Raw genomic sequence first — 13232 nt, forward strand, 5'->3', positions numbered from 1 at the left:
CAAGCTCCAGTGATGAAAAATGTTGCTTAAAGCAGCTGGGTCAAGTTGAGCTAATTTGCTCTGACCTCACTAATTCAAGACCCCAATTAATTCAGTGTGTTTTGAGGGCTGGGCTTTGCTGCTCTTCAGGGCACAGCCCAGCTCTGGGTTATGTAAAAGCAGCTGGATTCTGGGCAGGGACTTTGGGAACAAAGTGGGTGATGGCTTTGTACCTAGAGCTGCCTGTGGCTGAGGAGTGACTCCATCTGACCTGCTCTTTCATGAGAGGCAAAGTGTTGGTGACTCTCTGAAATGAAGGTTTTGGGAGGCTGTTTGCTCAGAGGTTGGGATCCTGCCACTCTCAGCAGACATTAACTTGGACTGCACCCTCCCCAGCCTGGCAATGGGATGAGCACAAGGCTGCCCCAAAAACTGCCTTGAGCTGTTCCAGATTTTTCTAAAAAGCCACAGGGAAAAGAAGCCATTGTTGCTTAGAGGCTCTGATTCTGCAGAGGGATTCACATCTGCAAGGACTGGTCCTTGCAGGTGGAATCTCCAGACTCCTCATGGAGTTTCATGCTTGGAGGCACCACAGCTGCAACATCCTGGGAACTGCAGCTGAATCTCACCTGAGCCATCTTTCCAGTACTTCCCTCAAGCCCTGCTGGGCACAGGGCTCCGAGCCCTTCTCTCTAGTGCTGCACATGGAGTCACCTGCTGGAGCCACAGGCTTTGTTTCTTGCCTGCTTTGTGTACAGGGGTGGAGCTGCACGTGTGGCTTGGATTGAGACAAGATATTGTGCTGCTGGAGGCAAGGTTTGAATTGGATTCCTTCACCATTTGGTAAAATGAGAGGTCAGCTCGTTTTGGAAGAGATCCCCAGGCCATCCCAGCATCCTGGGGAGGGAGGGGTGATGCTCCTGGCTGGTGTGTTCCTGTATCCTACTCTTGCCTTGCTCTGACCCCTTATAAAACACAGTGTGGTTACATTTAGGGGCTCTGAACTGCTTTTAAAACTGTTTAATGAGGAAGAGAATTGAGAGATTGTAGGTTTAGGAGCTGGATCCTGGCTGGCTGGGTGTGAGGCAGCTGAGTTTATGGAGTTTGGGGTAGGTTGGGGCAGCAGGACCTCGCAGGGATGCTCTGTTTGGCACCAGCACTGAGCTGGGAGAGGAGGAAGGAGCCTGTGGATTTGGGAGCTGGGATCTCAGCCTGTGCTCCAATAGTCACAGAATTACGGAACATCCTGGGCTTAGAGGGACCCCCAGGATCCCCCAGCCCAGCCCTGGCCCTGCCCAGACCCCCCAACAACCCCACCCTGGGCATCCCTGGCAGCGCTGTCCAAATGCTCCTGGAGCTCTGGCAGCCTTGGGGCCGTGCCCATTCCCTGGGGAGCCTGGGCAGTGCCAGCACCTCTGGGGAAGAACCTTGCCCTGACATCCAGCCTGAGCCTCCCTGGCACAACTTCAGGCCATTCCCTGGGTCCTGTCACTGTCACAGAGAAGAAATCAGTGCCTGCCTCTTCACTGCCCTTTGTGGGGATGTTGAGAAGGATAAAGGGAAAGTCTCTCTCACTTCCCCTTTGCCCACAGAGCTGTCCTCTTGGACCTGATCCAGTCTGGATCAGTGGGACCACACCTCTCAGCACAGCCCTGTGTCCTTGGGAAGGGGTTGCTTTAGAGGCTGCTTAGAGCAGCAGTGGCCCCATGGGGTGCTGTACGTGATGCTGCAGTGAGCCAGTGCCTCTGTACTCTGCTCCTGCTGTCCCCCTTTCCCCCTGCCAGACTCCTCTGGCCCCCAGATCTTCTCTTTCTGTCCTTGCTTTGCAGTGGGCACCTCCATCTGCAGCCAGGGATGTGGCACTGCCCATCCCAGCATCTCTGCCTTGGTGGGTACCAGTCCCTCTGTGGTTCAGCATTGCCTCGGTACCTGGTAGTGATCAGCCTGAGCCCTACTGGAGCCTTGTCCCAGGGGACCTGCAGGCTCCTGGTGGGAAAGAATTGCTCATTTGCACAGCTTGATCTCTGGCCTGGTGGAGAAATGCCCACTGGAGCCTGCTGAGCTGGAGTGAGAAGGGCACAGATGCACCGGGCACTGCTGCAGCCTCTCTGCATCACTGATGAGACAGGCCAGGATCACAGGGAGTTTGAGAAAACTGGAAAAACATCCCCAGGAATCCTCTGTGCTGCTGCAGATTTTAAGGAGACATTACAGCCACAGTCTGGGAGAGAATGAGATGGAATATTGGGCTCAACATTGAGCAGCATTTTTCCCATGAGAGAGGTGAGGTGGAAAGCATCATTCCTACAAATGGGAAGAAATACGGGAAATTTCCAGGTGCTGGGAAGCAGGGGGAGGTCTCTGTGAACCTTTCTGGATCACACAGGAGATGTGGTGCAGCAGCCAGAGGAGATGGGAAACCTCTGTTGTTTCCTGTGAGTTCTGGGCTCCAGGACTGTCTCCAGCTGCTTTTCCAGGCACAGCAGTGCCACCAATTCATTGTCTCTGCTCTCTGACCTGCTTAATTTATGGAGCGTGGAAGAAGGGCTGATGCATTTTGATTTTTGTCCAGTTTTGAACTGGTGCCATAGTTTATAAAGACTAAAAGTTTATTTTGTAGAATGAGAGAGGAAAATCTTCCAGGCCCACATGGAAGGGTGAATATTGGTGCCAAACAGCTCCCAACCACATTTGGAATCCTGTGACTTGGATGTGGCCAGGAACATGGAACCTAAATGAGAAAAGAGGGGAGCAATTCTGTGGATTTTAATATTTTTATTGTTCCAGTTCTTCCTCTTTAAACTCAATGGAATCTACACCCCCATAAAGGCACTGTGGGGTTTGGATTTTGTTATATTTGGGGTTTGTAAGAGGAGGGAATAGCTGTGTCCATGATTGTTATTCCTCATTGCCCATGCATCCCAGGAGGGAAGCCAGGCTGGAGCTGCAGGGTTGGGTTTCTGTAGAAAGGACTTTGTGCCCAGTGAACAGATGGGTTTGGAAACTTGGCTGGGCATAAAATGTCTCATGGAAACTTGTTCTTGTGGAAAGATGGTGATGGCTTTTTTTGAGAGACCACAGAGAGAGCAGGACACCAGGTGGGTGAGGGAGGCTGTCCTGGTGGCAGCTCCTCTGGGATTCTGTTGTGTGGGATGTGACATTCTCAGTGCAGATGTGGCTCTGCAGGTGGAGCCAGGGCAGCTGGAAACGTGGTTTGGGCTCCCTGGAAGTGAGAGATGCAATAGTGGAGGCAATACTGTACTTATTAAACCATGTGTACCATGGTTTCAATGGTAACATTTAAATGTTGAGCAGCCAGGCTTGGAGAGCAGCCCAAGTCTCTTCCTGACTTGTGTCTCATTTACATTCCTAATGAATTCCAGGGGTATTGGATCACCTACATTCATTCCCCAGGTGTTTTTGAAAAGCCAGGCCCGGTAGCAGGTGGTGGATCTGAGAACCACAGACTGATTTGGGTTACAGGGACCTTAAAACTCAACCAGGTCCCTGCCATGGGTAGGGAACACCTTCCACTGTCCCAGGCTGCTCCAAGCCCCATCCAGTCCCATGTTGGACACTTCCAGGGATCCAGGGGCAGCCCCAGCTTCTCTGGGCACCCTGTGCCAGGGCCTGCCCACCCTCCCAGGGAACAATTCCTGCCCAAAATCCCATCTAACCCTGCCCTCTGGCAGTGAGAGCCATTCCCTGTGTCCTGTCCCTGCAAACCCTTGTCCAATGTCCCTGTCCAGCTCTCCTGGAGCCCCTTCAGGTCCTGGTAGGGGCTCTGAGGCCTTTTTGGAGCCTTCTCTCCTCCTGGCTGAGCAGCCCCAGCTCTCTCAGCCTTTCCTCAGAGCAGAGGGGCTCCAGCCTGCAGCATCTCTGGGGCCTCCACTGCCTTGCCTCCAACAGCTCCAGCTCCTTCTGTGCTCAGGACCCCAGAGCTGGGGCAGGGACTGGGGGAAAGGCTCCTCTCCACACTCATAATAGGAATCCCAAGCCAATACTCCGCCTCAACAAGATGTTTACATTTTCTACCCAGCACAAATTTGCTCTGCTGCAAGAATCAGAAGTACTCTTGCAAGCTGTTTTGTTCTTCCCTTAAGCTAATGGGAATGGGAAATCAATTTAGGACAAATTGGGCTAAATCAATCCAGGGAGGATGCTCTTTGAAATCAGGGAAGTTCTTGTGTCTCCTCCCCATGGCACTGAGCTGCTCATGAGGCTGGGGACTGGTCAGGATGTGCTGAGCCCTTTGTGCAGGGTACCACAAGCCCTGCTGGTGTCTGGGGAGGTGAAGGCACTGCTGCTTGGAGGGCAGGCACGGTCCTTTGAAGGAGATGTGGGCAGGTGTTCCCTCATGGGACAGCAGTGCCCAGGAAAATGAGTGTAGTGTGAGGGGCACAGTGTTTCACCTTCCCTGTCAGGGTGACTCCAGAGGGGATTTCAGCTGTATCCATTACCAGAGCCAGGCATGGCTGCAGCCCTGTAAGGCACCTTTGCTCTGTAATTCCCTTCAAGGCTGTAACCTTTCTCCTGTAATTACCACCATGTTTCACCCCCTCCCATCTCCCTGTGGCTCTTCCCTCCCACCACACAGACACAGGCTTAGCATCCCTTTCATTCCCAGAAGACAGAACAGTGAGGGACAGTCACTCTCCTTGGAAGGGGTGGGGAGCAGGAGGGATTTGTGTCAGGACCCTCTTGGATCAGGTTTCCATATCTGCTGGATGCAGGAGCAGAGCCCAGCAGGTTCCTGTTAATCCACAGCAGCTCCACCTCTGCCAGGGCACAGCAGGAGCGTCACTGCGGAGGTGGCAGCGGAGGGGCCTCTCCCTTCCCAATCCCAGATCGTATTTCCAGGATCCAGGTTCTCATCTGAACTTACACAGCCCTGTGTGAAGGCCCACAGCGAGCAGGAGTGCCCAAAATGGGAGATTTGGGGGAGCAGGGGTGGGCAGAGCACGGGGAAGATGCTGGGGCTGGTCCAAGCTGCTTTGGCAGAGGAAGGAGCTCAGATCTGAGGCAGATCTTTCACAGTGGCAGTGGATACTTGGAACAGGGGAGAAGCCCATGTTGGAGTGCTGCCTAAGGGGGACCCTCTCCAAAACCCTTGGGGGTGTGCTCAGGCCGTCCCCTCGGTGCAGCCAGCTGCCTCCATGTGTCTGGGCCAGCTCCAGCTGCCTCGTGGCTTTGCTGACCCCAGCTGACCTGCCAGGTGTCCCTGCACAGCCCCACTGTGCCAGAACTGCTCCTTTATGGAGGGCAGAGCTGGGTTTGGAGCCACTGTGTGGCCAAGGAGTCCCGTGCCATCCCTGAATCCCAACCATCTGCATGATCTGCCACAGAGCTGAGGGGCTGGGTCAGCAGCTCCTGGGCTTTTTGTGCAAGTTTTGAGTTGTACAAAAGCTGCAGCTCCCCACAAAAGCTGGTGGGGAGCTGCAGGGATGCCCACAGGAGATGTTACAGTACAGATAGCACACCCACTGTTCTGGTTCAGTGAGTAAGTTTGGATTGTAACTGGAGGATTTCTGCTTTTAAGTGAAGTGAAAATGAACTTCTGCCCCAAGTCCATCTACTCTACTCCTGTTCTTGGAGTATTTCAGGACCATTGTCCTCAGAAACATCCTGTGCATAGAGGGGCTCCAAGAGAGCTGCCGAGGGACTTGAGACAAGGAATAGAGGAGCAAGACAAGAGAATGGCTTCTACCTGAGGGAATAGGTTTAGATTGGATGTTAGAAAAAAATTCCTCACTGTGAGGCTGTTGAGGCCCTGGCACAGGGTGCCCAGAGAAGCTGTGGCTGCCCCTGGATCCCTGGCAGTGTCCAAGGCCAGGCTGGCCAGGGCTTGGAGCAGCCTGGGATAGAGGAGGGTGTCCCTGCCATGGCAGGGGATGGCACTGGATGAGTTTTAAGGTACCTTCCAACCCAAAGCAGTCTGGGATGATGCACTGGGAGCAGCTCTGCGGGGACTCAGAGGTTCCTGTTGGATGCAGGTTCCTCTGCACCAGCCCCTGCTCCAGACAGGAGGTTCCTCCCATGCTTGTTCATCAAGTTGTTTTGGTGAAGAGCTCTCAGAGTTGTTCAGCTTCAAGCAATGTTTGAAATTCCAGCTTTGCTGCTTGTTTGTGATTGGCCTGAGAATTTGGAGGGTCCCTGAGAGTCACTGAGGGCTGTGATTGAAGTCCCTGAGCAGTGGGAGCTGGAAGGGGAGCAGGAGAAGTGTTACTCCCACAAGCAGGACTGGGAGAAATTTGAGTAGCAGGGACCATGAACCTAAGGGAAAGCTGTGGAAGAAGAAAACCAGATTTTAGTGTATAATCTGACTCTCATCTGGTTGTGCAATTAAACATTTTGTTTAAGTTAGCTCCAAACATGACTGCAAATATGTATTAGAGTCCTTCAGATGTTTGTGAAGAACCTCCTTCAAAGTGCCCCTTAATCAAATGCTCTTATCCTCCTGAGTTGTTTGTGTAACTGATTCCCTCTTTTCCCACCTGCCAGAAGCAGTTTCATGGAAAAGAACTCAAGCCACGATTTTTGGAGCATTGGTATCTCCACTTTCAGACCTGCTGTTTTCTCTCACTTCCAGCTTTTTTCAAATCCTGCAGTGACTTTCCCCAGCTGGATCTGAGCCAGTGGAGGTGTCACAGAGCCAGTTAAAGATGTTCATTTCTCAGAGGCTCTTTGGTGGCCCTTTGGCCACCTCTGACCCAGCCAAGGGAAGGTGTGGAGCATCCCTTTGGCTGCCACCTGGTCCCTGGGCACAGCTTGGCTGTGTGGGCACCCTGCCTGGCTGGGAGGAGTTACTCAAGGTGCAGACACTGCTCAGGGTAGCAGTCTGAGAGCAAAGCTGGCTGTTCACTTACCAGTAAATAACTCTGTGGCTGGGGGCTTTTCTGGCTTCTTGCTTCATTTCCCCATCTGTAAAAATAGTCTAATGGGAAAAAAAAAATAAAATAAATCAGGCTCAGGTCTCTCATGAGAGCATTTTCTTGCTGCTTCCCTGAATGTTTTGTGCTGTTGGTGTTTTCCTGTGGGGTGCAGAGAGCTCTCAGCCCATTGCAGGTGCCTGGTGCAGTGCTGTCCCAGGAGGAAATGCCCAGGGAGCTTTTCAAAGCTGCAGTGCCACAGGGTGAGTCCAAATCTGCCCCTGACCGTGCCACAAGATGCTTTTCTGCCCTGGGGTGAATTAAAATGACTTGGGGTTCACTGTCTCCCCCAGCTGGAGTTTAAAGGCACTGGCTGCAGCCTGTTCAGGCTGGGTTGGATTGCTCAGAGCAAGCTGCTCTGGTGGGTGCAATCCCTGCCTGTGGCAGGGGAACTGCAATGCCATGGTTTAAATCCCCTTCCACTCCAAACCATTCCCTGGTTTCTCTGTGTAGCAGTTTCTCTTTTAGTCCAGGTGATTTTCTGTCTGGCCTGACTCTTCCCCCTGTGAAAAGGAGCCTGGATCACCTCTCAGCTGGTGTTTTCTAGCATAAACAACCCAAAAAAGGGCAGCCAACTTGCTTGGTCCTGATGTTTCCCAGCTGGTGCAGCAGTGGGGCTGGACCTGGGCTGTGTGGGTCAGCTCTTCCATCTGCCTGCCTGGCCTGTGCAAAAGCCTTCTGATCCACTAGGATTTCTCCCAGGGACTTTCTCCATGTTTGGTACATGAGTATCTCATTCCTGTGTCCAAGCCACAGTGGCCACTTGGGGACATCCCTGGTCCCAGCTGGGTGTTGGGGGCTCCTGATTGTGCAGCCTGAATACCGCTGCAGGAGGAGAAAACACTGGCAGGAACTGTCATGGTATTTTCCATGTGCTTTTTGCCTGACTTCTGCCTTTCAGCCATGCAAAATCTGCCTGATGTTGAGCATTAGGCACACCTTGTGGAGGTCCCAGAACTGGAGGTGTCATTTGTTCCAGGTTATCAGTCAGCTCTGGAAGCTCCAGAGGAATCTATTGCTGTCTCATGTAACCCCACCCGGGCAGGACTTTTTCCACCGTGTGAAATAACTCAGTGAATTTCTAATTACACAAATCTAATTAAGGGCTGGATGTAATAACTGTGCCTAATCGTAATGATACACCCACCCATTCCATTACAGAAAAGGAATTGCTTGTGTACAACAAACCACCCAGCTGAGTGCAGAATGAACATCCCCCTCTCTGTGGAGCTCTGTGCGTGCTGGGGATGTCCCTGGAGGTCCCCTGGCTGTGGGGAGTCTCCTGTGGCTGTGTTGGGATCACTGGCTCCTTTGGGAGGAGGCTCTCCAGAGGTGCCTGTGATGATGAGGGTGAGGAAGTGGTCAGAGCTTTGAGGCACCATGGTCTGTGCACCTTGACCAAGGGTCCAGGTGGCTGCTGGACTGGGATTTACTGGGTGTTGTGTCAAAGCTCAGCAGTGGCAGAGCAGCAATAGCTCCTTCCCTTCAGTTTCAGACCAGCTCTGCCTCATCTGATGTGCTTTCAGAGGCCAAAGTAGCACCAAAAATCAATTACCTCACACTGGAGATCTTTTGTTCTGTGGCTCTCAGGGCTGCACCAGTGCCTGGAGCCAACAGCATCTGCTGATGGGTAAAACTTCTTGGATGCTCTTTTCCCACGAGGTACCTCTGCCATCAGCCTTGAAAATCAAGTGCCTGCTTACCCCAGAGCTCCAGCAGCATTCCTGTCAGAGGGATGTGGTTCCTTACAGCAGGACAGACCTTAACCCATGCACTGGAGTGCGAGTTGCAGAGGGATCAGCTGCACTTACAAGCCTGGAGTTTTCATATTTTTGTAGCAGTTAGTGCTGAAATCACTCTTGCAGAAGAAACTGGGATATTATCCTTTCATTACCTTGGAAGTTTGTCCTGCAGTGTGAAGGCTGGGCCAAATTTCTGTCAGCCCTGCAAGAATTTGGATAACAGAGGAGAGCCAAACATGGGACAGAGGGAATGATAACATGGCAGTGAGGTTAAATAGACAGATAATTGATTGTTTTCAGTTCTGGTTTGGGTGTAAATCCATTGTGGTTAATGGAGGATGGCAAATTGAATTGAAGAGCCCTGTGTGGGAGGCTCAGCCTGGCACATAGCCAGTGCCAGAGGCTCCTTGTGGTGTTCCCTTGGGGTTCCAGTGGCTCCATCCTGCTGTTGCTGGGGTTTTTATGCCAGGTGAGGGGAGCTGAGCTCTGACAGCTCCAGTCAGACAGAGCTCTAGTCCAGAGTCTGGACAGATTGCCCAGAGCAGCTGTGGCTGCTCCATCCCTGAAGTGTCCAAGGCCAGGTTTGATGGGGTTTGGAACAAGCTGGAATAGCAGAAGGTGTCCCTGCCATGGCATGGGGCTGGAAAGAGATTGTCTTAGATATCCCACTCATTCTGGGATTCTGTGATGGTTTTGTTGGAGCAGGCTTAGGGAGCATCCCTGTCCTTAGGACTGCCACTGCCAGCCATGAGGTTGCATCCCACTGCTTTTGGTGGTGGAAATCTTCCATGGAAACCCCACTTTCCATGGACCTGTGGTGCTTTGGGCTGAGGAGGGGTGAGGCCCTACCTGTGGCAGGTGTGTCCAGGTGTGGTGGGAGCACTGTGGGCAGCCCAGTCCTGCTCTGGAGTGCAACATCTCCCACTGGTAAAGGCTGGTAGAGAGATTTCCATCGTGGATCCCACTGACCCTGAAGTTTGCTCACAAACCTTGCTAAACCTGGATCCTCACTCCCTTCACCGGGGCTGTGCTTTCCATCCTTTGCCCTGTCCCTCTGCTCCTGCACATCACCCTGCTTTGTGCAGCAGCTAAAAACAATGGCAGGCAAGGTGTGAGGCTGCCTGGGGCAGGGGCCAGGGGCCAGCCCTGTGTGGAAACCAGACTCCTCCAGCTGCAGCAGCCTGTCCGTCACACAGGCACCAAGTGCCGGGGGCTCGGGCTCTCTCTGGATGCTCACTGGCTACAGAAATAAAAACAGGTTCTCTTCATGCCTCTTGCTAGCCTTGACTTTTTGGCTCGTCTCTGTATTTTTAGCCTCAGGACACTCTGTCCCCAGGGCTGGAGAGGACCTGCCTTGCCTCATGCCTTTCCTGACGTGTGAAGCCAGCTCTCTCCCGTCCCTGCTCCCGATTTAGCAGAGGGGAGGGGGCAGAGCTGCTGCTTCCCACTGGCTCTGCTGCAACCCCAGCCCTGGGGTGGGAGTATCCCTGTGCCCTGGAGTTTATTTATGCTTCTGATGAACAAGGTGGTTGTTTAGTGTGGGGGGAAAAGGAGGCTCAGGGGGGACCTTCTGTCTCTCTTGAACTCCCTGACAGGAGGGGGCAGCCAGGTTGGTCTCTGCTCCTGGGTGAAAAGGGACAGGATGAGAGGAAATGGCCTCAGGTTGTGCTAAGGGGAGGTTTAGGTTGGAGATTAGGGAAAATGTCTTCCCAGAAAGAGTGGTCAAGTCCTGGAACACACTGCCCAGGGCAGCGGTGGAGTCACCATCCCTGGAAGTGTTCAAAAAACTTGTGGGTGTGGGGCTTAGGGACATGGGTTAGTGGTGGGCTTGGTATTGTTGGACTCGATTATCTAAGAGGCCCTGTTCAGCTTTAATGATTGTGTGATTCCAAGTGAAGGGAAAAAAACCCCACACTTGATTGCATTCAGCACATTGCACTGTTTCTTTGTGTTTCACTGAGTGGGGGACAAGTTTGGGAGTTTATTCTATTTTATTTAAAAGCACAGAATGATTTAGCACAATGCAAAATGACATGTCACTTTGAATAAAGGTTCAAATGTTCTTCCATATGTGAAGTGTGCTGGGATGAGCACATGACTCATGATACCTCAAGTCATGCCAAATCCACCTTGGCATCCTTCTCAGGTTGTGCAGCAGAACCCACCCTTCCAGGCAGCTCGGGTTATCCTAGTCCTGGCTTTGGAGCCTCCTGAGCATCTTCACCCTGGTCCTTGTCCCTGGGTTGGTTTGAGGGCTTTTCTCCTGTGCATGGCTCTGCAGGGCTCTCAGCCTCCCTGGGGCTGGAGCTGGCTGTGGGAAGGGCTCCAGGCTGGGTTGTACTTGGGCTGGAGCAGAGGCCCTCGAGTAGCACAGGTCTGCTCCAGCCCTGCTCCCTGCAGTGTGAGCAGGGCTGGCATTGTCCTGCTGCCAGCTGTGCCAGCCTGGCTCTGCTGACGTGTGTCCCCGCGGGATTGTGTGACCTGTCCCCAGGGAGAGCCGTGCCAGGGCACGGGCTGCTAGAAGCTCTCAGCACCCCTGCTCCTGACAGGCTGTGGAGACCCAGTTTTGGCTCTTCAGGAGGTCCCAAGGTGTGCAGGGACCGGGGGTGCTGGAGTGAGTCCCATCAGAGCTGTCCCTGCATTGCAGGCCCCACCTTGCAGGTGACATGGTGGCAAGCGATGCCTCAGGGTGGTAGAGGGTAATTATTTGGTCATTGAGATAAAAAGCAAGACAGAGTAGAGGCTGGTGCAGGTTCCTCAGGTCTCTGGAGACATGGATGACTGCTGGGTGATTCTGCTCTGGGAAGCTCTGACAGCCTGAGCTCATCCTTGCCCTCTGCCAAGAGAGGGTGGTGTGGGCATAGCAGAGAATCATAAACCCCAGGATGGCTTGGGTTGGGAAGGGTCTTAAAGCCCATCCAGTGCCACCCCATCCATGGGCAGGACACCTTCCACTGTCCCAGGGCTCTCCAAGCCCCTTCCAGCCTGGCCTTGGACACTTCCAGGGATCCAGGAGGGATCTCAGGGCCTTGGGACTGTGCTGTTATCCAGCTGGGAGAAGGCACCATGTGCTGCACAAGGCTTAGCAGATCTTCATTAAAGCAGAACTATGTGCAGATATTTGGGGGACAGCCATACAGTTCCTTGAAAGAGGCAGCTGCTGGATTTTCCTGGGCATTATTCCCTGCCCTCCCTGTGCAACTGGTGCTCCCCAGCCTCATCATTCCCTGTCCGAGTGCTGAGTTAAACAGCTGAGAGATTTTGTATTTTTTAATGGCTCTCTACTGTGCCTGAATTAATGGGAAAATGAACTGAAACCGAGATGAAGGTATTGAAGGGAGAGGATGACAAATTGGCTTTGGAGCATGGCAGCAACGAGCACTGTCAGGGGTTCACGCACTGACCTTTATCTAAACAGAACTGTGTGTAACAGATAAGAATATTTAACAATAATTAATGTCACATCAGTGCCGAGAACAAAGTGACTACATCAAACGGGCAAGAAATCCACTGCAAATTACTCAAAAGAGAAATGTCAGCTCCTCCATATCTGCAACCTGCCTCATGCTGATGGGGCTGGAACGAGCCGGGAGGGCACACGAGGAGAGGAGCTATTAAAAATGATTTAGGGACTGGGTGATATGTGCAGGAATGGAAACAGCAGCAGCTCTGCTGGACCAGAGTCGTGTACAATCAAGCACCAAACCAAGCTGGTAATTGGGTGTGGGAGAAATGTGTACAAACCAATTATCCCCACTGCTGAAGTTGTGACAGGCTGCTCAGGGCTTCTCTTTCCTTTCCTGTCTGCCTCCGGGGTGTCGCGGTGTGCTGGGATTCAGCAGGCACTGCCCTGCTCACTGAGCCCTCCTTCATGTTTTATAGACAGGAAAAACCATCTGGCTGGGGATGTTGAGAAGTTCTTCATTCCCTTTCCAAGCTGGGGTTATCCCAGCTCCCCAGGAGCTGTGGGGGTGTCTGGAGGCTGGCAGGGTGCTCCACAGGCAGGGGCAGTGCTGGGGAGGGATGCAGGGCTCCAGGGGATGCCTGGGACAGGGAGGGCACTCTGCCACCCCTGATTTCATTTCAAGATGAATGAGGGTCCATGGACCGTTCTCCAGTGTCGTGACAACACCAGCTGTGTGAGGAGGAGTTAACCCCTCCTGACCTGCCTCCTGCTGCAGAGCATCCCCTGCGCCTCTCACAGAGTCAGGAAATGGTTTGGGTTGGAAGAGACCTCAAAGCTCTTCCCATCCCACCCCTGCCATGGCCAGGGACACCTTCCACTGTCCCAGGCTGCTCCAAGCTCTGTTCAGCCTTACCTTGGACATTTCCAGGGATCCAGGGGCAGCCACAGCTGCTCTGAGCACCCTGTTCCACTCAACCTGCTCAGCCCAGATATTGTGAGAATATTTGGAATATCCAGCTGGTGCACAAGTCTGGTGAAAAGCTTAACTGTCACTGTCAGACACAAAATGATTCACATGGACACAGCTCGAAGAGAGATGAAAGAAGAAGAAGGAAGTTTATTTGTTCTTTCAGTATTTATAAGTTTTTGACCACAACCAGGGATTGGATAGCCAGG

At 52.8% G+C, this 13232-nt stretch overlaps 1 protein-coding gene and 1 long non-coding RNA gene across 8 annotated transcripts in view; both read left to right on the forward strand.

Moving 5' to 3' along the window:
* Nucleotides 1–13232, forward strand: part of RALY (RALY heterogeneous nuclear ribonucleoprotein) — a 111569-nt gene that overhangs the window by 21337 nt on the left and 77000 nt on the right. The window lies entirely within an intron of this gene.
* On the forward strand, nucleotides 100–6961 carry LOC147650206 (uncharacterized). Its single transcript, XR_015277051.1, has 3 exons — nucleotides 100–795; nucleotides 1809–3495; nucleotides 5868–6961. It is a non-coding gene; the product is annotated as an uncharacterized LOC147650206 (long non-coding RNA).

The sequence above is a fragment of the Cyanistes caeruleus genome, chromosome 16 (genome assembly GCF_971803275.1).
Source record: "Cyanistes caeruleus chromosome 16, bCyaCae1.hap1.1, whole genome shotgun sequence".
Taxonomy (NCBI): Eukaryota; Metazoa; Chordata; class Aves; order Passeriformes; family Paridae; genus Cyanistes; species Cyanistes caeruleus.